We start from the raw sequence: 7,145 nt of genomic DNA on the forward strand, positions 1-7,145 counted from the left end.
CTTCCGGCACTTCCTCCACACGGCTAAACTCCTGAACCTCCGGCACTCCCTCCACACGGCTAAACTCCTGAACCTCCGGCACTTCCTCCACACCACTAAACTCCTGAACCTCCGGCACTCCCTCCACACGGCTAAACTCCTGAACCTCCGGCACTTCCTCCACACGGCTAAACTCCTGAACCTCCGGCACTGCCTCCACACGGCTAAACTCCTGAACCTCCGGCACTTCCTCCACACGGCTAAACTCCTGAACTTCCGGCACTCCCTCCACACGGCTAAACTCCTGAACCTCCAGCATTCCCTCCACACGGCTAAACTCCTGAACCTCCGGCACTGCCTCCACACTGCCAAACTCCTGAACCTCCGGCACTTCCTCCACACGGCTAAACTCCTGAACCTCCGGCATTTCCTCCACACGGCTAAACTCCTGAACCTCCGGCACTTCCTCCACACTGCCAAACTCCTGAACCTCCGGCACTTCCTCCACACGGCTAAACTCCTGAACCTCCGGCATTCCCTCCACACCGCTAAACTCCGGAACCTCCGGCACTTCCTCCACACGGCTAAACTCCTGAACCTCCGGCACTTCCTCCACACGGCTAAACCCCTGAACCTCCGGCACTTCCTCCACACGGCTAAACTCCTGAACCTCCGGCACTTCCTCCACACGGCTAAACTGCTGAACCTCCGGCACTTCCTCCACACGGCTAAACTGCTGAACCTCCGGCACTTCCTCCACACGGCTAAACTGCTGAACCTCCGGCACTTCCTCCACACCGCCAAACTCCTGAACCTCCGGCACTCCCTCCACACGGCTAAACTCCTGAACCTCCGGCACTTCCTCCACACCGCTAAACTGCTGAACCTCCGGCATTCCCTCCACACGGCTAAACTCCTGAACCTCCGACATTCCCTCCACACCGCTAAACTCCTGACCCTCCGGCACTTCCTCCACACGGCTAAACTGCTGAACCTCCGGCACTTCCTCCACACGGCTAAACTCCTGAACGTCCGGCACTTCCTCCACACGGCTAAACTGCTGAACCTCCGGCACTCCCTCCACACGGCTAAACTCCTGAACCTCCGGCACTCCCTCCACACCGCTAAACTCCTGAACCTCCGGCACTTCCTCCACACTGCCAAACTCCTGAACCTCCGGCACTTCCTCCACACCGCCAAACTCCTGAACCTCCGGCACTTCCTCCACACGGCTAAACTCCTGAACCTCCGGCACTTCCTCCACACGGCTAAACAACTGAACCTCCGGCATTCCCTCCACACGGCTAAACTCCTGAACCTCCGGCACTTCCTCCACACGGCTAAACTCCTGAACCTCCGGCACTTCCTCCACACGGCTAAACTCCTGAACCTCCGGCATTCCCTCCACACCGCTAAACTCCGGAACCTCCGGCACTTCCTCCACACGGCTAAACTCCTGAACCTCCGGCACTTCCTCCACACGGCTAAACTCCTGAACCTCCGGCATTCCCTCCACACCGCCAAACTCCTGAACCTCCGGCACTTCCTCCACACGGCTAAACTCTTGAACCTCCGGCACTCCCTCCACACCGCTAAACTCCTGAACCTCCGCCGCCTCCTCCACACCGCTAAACTCCTGAACCTCCGGCACTCCCTCCACACGGCTAAACTCCTGAACCTCCGGCACTTCCTCCACACCGCTAAACTGCTGAACCTCCGGCACTTCCTCCACACGGCTAAACTGCTGAACTTCCGGCACTTCCTCCACACCGCTAAACTCCTGAACCTCCGGCACTTCCTCCACACCACTAAACTCCTGAACCTCCGGCACTCCCTCCACACGGCTAAACTCCTGAACCTCCGGCACTTCCTCCACACTGCCAAACTCCTGAACCTCCGGCACTTCCTCCACACCGCCAAACTCCTGAACCTCCGGCACTTCCTCCACACAGCTAAACTCCTGATCCTCCGGCACTCCCTCCACACGGCTAAACTCCTGAACCTCCGACACTTCCTCCACACGGCTAAACTCCTGAACCTCCGGCACTTCCTCCACACTGCCAAACTCCTGAACCTCCGGCACTTCCTCCACACCGCTAAACTCCTGAACCTCCGGCATTCTCTCCACACCGCTAAACTGCTGAACCTCCGGCACTTCCTCCACACGGCTAAACTCCTGAACCTCCGGCACTTCCTCCACACGGCTAAACTCCTGAACCTCCGGCATTCCCTCCACACCGCTAAACTCCGGAACCTCCGGCACTTCCTCCACACGGCTAAACTCCTGAACCTCCGGCACTGCCTCCACACGGCTAAACTCCTGAACCTCCGGCACTTCCTCCACACCGCTAAACTGCTGAACCTCCGGCATTCCCTCCACACGGCTAAACTGCTGAACCTCCGGCACTTCCTCCACACGGCTAAACTCCTGAACCTCCGGCATTTCCTCCACACCGCTAAACTGCTGAACCTCCGGCACTCCCTCCACACGGCTAAACTCCTGAACCTCCGGCACTCCCTCCACACGGCTAAACTGCTGAACCTCCGGCACTTCCTCCACACCGCTAAACTCCTGAACCTCCGGCATTCCCTCCACACGGCTAAACTGCTGAACCTCCGGCACTTCCTCCACACTGCCAAACTCCTGAACCTCCGGCACTTCCTCCACACCACCAAACTCCTGAACCTCCGGCACTCCCTCCACACCGCTAAACTCCTGAACCTCCGGCACTTCCTCCACACTGCCAAACTCCTGAACCTCCGGCACTTCCTCCACACGGCTAAACTGCTGAACCTCCGGCACTTCCTCCACACGGCTAAACTCCTGAACCTCCGGCACTTCCTCCACACGGCTAAACTCCTGAACCTCCGGCACTTCCTCCACACGGCTAAACTCCTGAACCTCCGGCATTCCCTCCACACCGCTAAACTCCGGTACCTCCGGCACTTCCTCCACACGGCTAAACTCCTGAACCTCCGGCACTTCCTCCACACGGCTAAACTCCTGAACCTCCGGCACTTCCTCCACACGGCTAAACTGCTGAACCTCTGGCATTCCCTCCACACGGCTAAACTCCTGAACCTCCGGCACTCCCTCCACACCGCTAAACTCCTGAACCTCCGGCACTTCCTCCACACGGCTGAACTCCTGAACCTCCGGCATTCCCTCCACACAGCTAAACTCCTGAACCTCCGACACTTCCTCCACATGGCTAAACTCCTGAACCTCCGGCACTTCCTCCACACGGCTAAACTCCTGAACCTCCGGCACTTCCTCCACACGGCTAAACTCCTGAACCTCCGGCACTTCCTCCACACGTCTAAACTCCTGAACCTCCGGCATTCCCTCCACACCGCTAAACTGCTGAACCTCACCTATACTATTAAAATGCGTCTTCCGCACAATCCGCCTAGCCATCCTTGGCTACGTCATGGAACACGGAGTGCTAGGACCCAACCCCGACTGCATGCACCGCCTCATGGAACTTCCCCTCCCATACTGCCCCAAGACCCTGAAGAGATGCCTGGGGTTAGACCATAAGACCATAAGACATTGGAGTGGAAGTAAGGCCATTCGGCCCATCGAGTCCACTCCACCATTCAATCATGGTTGATTTCAACTCCATTTACCCGCTCTCTCCCCATAGCCCTTAATTTCTCGAGAAATCAAGAATTTATCAATTTCTGTCTTAAGGACACTCAATGTCCCGGCCTCCACCGCCCTCTGTGGCAATGAATTCCACAGACCTACCACTCTCTGGCTGAAGAAATTTCTCCTCATCTCTGTTCTAAAGTGACTCCCTTTTATTCTAAGGCTGTGCCCCCGCGTCCTAGTCTCCCCTGCTAATGGAAACAACTTCCCTACGTCCATCCTATCCAAGCCATTCATTATCTTGTACGTTTCTATTAGATCTCCCCTCAACCTCCTGAACTCCAATGAATATAATCCCACGATCCTCAGACGTTCATCGTACCTCCCCACCGCTAAACTCCTGAACCTCCGGCATTCCCTCCACACCGCTAAACTCCTGAACCTCCGGCACTTCCTCCACACGGCTAAACTCCTGAACCTCCGGCACTTCCAAACTCCTGAACCTCCGGCACTTCCAAACTCCTGAACCTCCGGCACTCCCTCCACACGGCTAAACTCCTGAACCTCCGGCATTCCCTCCACACGGCTAAACTACTGACCCTCCGGCACTTCCTCCACACCGCTAAACTCCTGAACCTCCGGCACTTCCTCCACACGGCTAAACTGCTGAACCTCCGGCACTTCCTCCACACGGCTAAACTCCTGAACCTCCGGCACTTCCTCCACACGGCTAAACTCCTGAACCTCCGGCACTTCCTCCACACGGCTAAACTGCTGAACCTCCGGCATTCCCTCCACACGGCTAAACTCCTGAACCTCCGGCACTTCCTCCACACGGCTAAACTCCTGAACCTCCGGCACTTCCTCCACACTGCCAAACTCCTGAACCTCCGGCACTTCCTCCACACGGGTAAACTGCTGAACCTCTGGCATTCCCTCCACACGGCTAAACTGCTGAACCTCCGGCATTCCCTCCACACCGCTAAACTGCTGAACCTCCGGCACTTCCTCCACACGGCTAAACTCCTGAACCTCCGGCACTTCCTCCACACGGCTAAACTCCTGAACCTCCGGCATTCCCTCCACACCACTAAACTCCGGAACCTCCGGCACTTCCTCCACACGGCTAAACTCCTGAACCTCCGGCATTCCCTCCACACGGCTAAACTCCTGAACCTCCGGCACTTCCTCCACACGGCTAAACTCCTGAACCTCCGGCATTCCCTCCACACCGCTAAACTCCTGAACCTCCGGCACTTCCTCCACACGGCTAAACTCCTGAACCTCCGGCACTTCCAAACTCCTGAACCTCCGGCACTCCCTCCACACGGCTAAACTCCTGAACCTCCGGCATTCCCTCCACACGGCTAAACTCCTGAACGTCCGGCACTTCCTCCACACGGCTAAACTGCTGAACCTCCGGCATTCCCTCCACACGGCTAAACTCCTGAACCTCCGGCACTTCCTCCACACGGCTAAACTGCTGAACCTCCGGCATTCCCTCCACACGGCTAAACTGCTGAACCTCCGGCACTTCCTCCACACGGCTAAACTCCTGAACCTCCGGCACTTCCTCCACACGGCTAAACTCCTGAACCTCCGGCACTCCCTCCACACGGCTAAACTCCTGAACCTCCGGCACTTCCTCCACACCGCTAAACTGCTGAACCTCCGGCACTTCCTCCACACGGCTAAACTGCTGAACTTCCGGCACTTCCTCCACACCGCTAAACTCCTGAACCTCCGGCACTTCCTCCACACCACTAAACTCCTGAACCTCCGGCACTCCCTCCACACGGCTAAACTCCTGAACCTCCGGCACTTCCTCCACACTGCCAAACTCCTGAACCTCCGGCACTTCCTCCACACCGCCAAACTCCTGAACCTCCGGCACTTCCTCCACACCGCTAAACTCCTGAACCTCCGGCATTCTCTCCACACCGCTAAACTGCTGAACCTCCGGCACTTCCTCCACACGGCTAAACTCCTGAACCTCCGGCACTTCCTCCACACGGCTAAACTCCTGAACCTCCGGCATTCCCTCCACACCGCTAAACTCCTGAACCTCCGGCATTCCCTCCACACTGCCAAACTGCTGAACCTCCGGCACTTCCTCCACACGGCTAAACTCCTGAACCTCCGGCACTGCCTCCACACGGCTAAACTCCTGAACCTCCGGCACTTCCTCCACACCGCTAAACTGCTGAACCTCCGGCATTCCCTCCACACGGCTAAACTGCTGAACCTCCGGCACTTCCTCCACACGGCTAAACTGCTGAACCTCCGGCACTTCCTCCACACGGCTAAACTGCTGAACCTCCGGCACTTCCTCCACACTGCCAAACTCCTGAACCTCCGGCACTTCCTCCACACCACCAAACTCCTGAACCTCCGGCACTCCCTCCACACCGCTAAACTCCTGAACCTCCGGCACTTCCTCCACACTGCCAAACTCCTGAACCTCCGGCACTTCCTCCACACCACCAAACTCCTGAACCTCCGGCACTTCCTCCACACGGCTAAACTCCTGAACCTCCGGCACTTCCTCCACACGGCTAAACTGCTGAACCTCTGGCATTCCCTCCACACGGCTAAACTCCTGAACCTCCGGCACTTCCTCCACACGGCTAAACTCCTGAACCTCCGGCACTTCCTCCACACGGCTAAACTCCTGAACCTCCGGCATTCCCTCCACACCGCTAAACTCCGGTACCTCCGGCACTTCCTCCACACGGCTAAACTCCTGAACCTCCGGCACTTCCTCCACACGGCTAAACTCCTGAACCTCCGGCACTTCCTCCACACGGCTAAACTGCTGAACCTCTGGCATTCCCTCCGCACGGCTAAACTCCTGAACCTCCGGCACTCCCTCCACACCGCTAAACTCCTGAACCTCCGGCACTTCCTCCACACGGCTGAACTCCTGAACCTCCGGCATTCCCTCCACACAGCTAAACTCCTGAACCTCCGGCACTTCCTCCACACGGCTAAACTCCTAAACCTCCGGCATTCCCTCCACACAGCTAAACTCCTGAACCTCCGGCACTCCCTCCACACGGCTAAACTCCTGAACCTCCGGCACTTCCTCCACACGGCTAAACTCCTGAACCTCCGGCACTTCCTCCACACGGCTAAACTCCTGAACCTCCGGCACTTCCTCCACACGTCTAAACTCCTGAACCTCCGGCATTCCCTCCACACCGCTAAACTGCTGAACCTCACCTATACTATTAAAATGCGTCTTCCGCACAATCCGCCTAGCCATCCTTGGCTACGTCATGGAACACGGAGTGCTAGGACCCAACCCCGACTGCATGCACCGCCTCATGGAACTTCCCCTCCCATACTGCCCCAAGACCCTGAAGAGATGCCTGGGGTTAGACCATAAGACCATAAGACATTGGAGTGGAAGTAAGGCCATTCGGCCCATCGAGTCCACTCCACCATTCAATCATGGTTGATTTCAACTCCATTTACCCGCTCTCTCCCCATAGCCCTTAATTTCTCGAGAAATCAAGAATTTATCAATTTCTGTCTTAAAGACACTCAATGTCCCGGCCTCCACCGCCCTCTG

This window comes from Scyliorhinus canicula, chromosome 6 (assembly GCF_902713615.1).
Source record: "Scyliorhinus canicula chromosome 6, sScyCan1.1, whole genome shotgun sequence".
Lineage (NCBI taxonomy): Eukaryota > Metazoa > Chordata > Chondrichthyes > Carcharhiniformes > Scyliorhinidae > Scyliorhinus > Scyliorhinus canicula.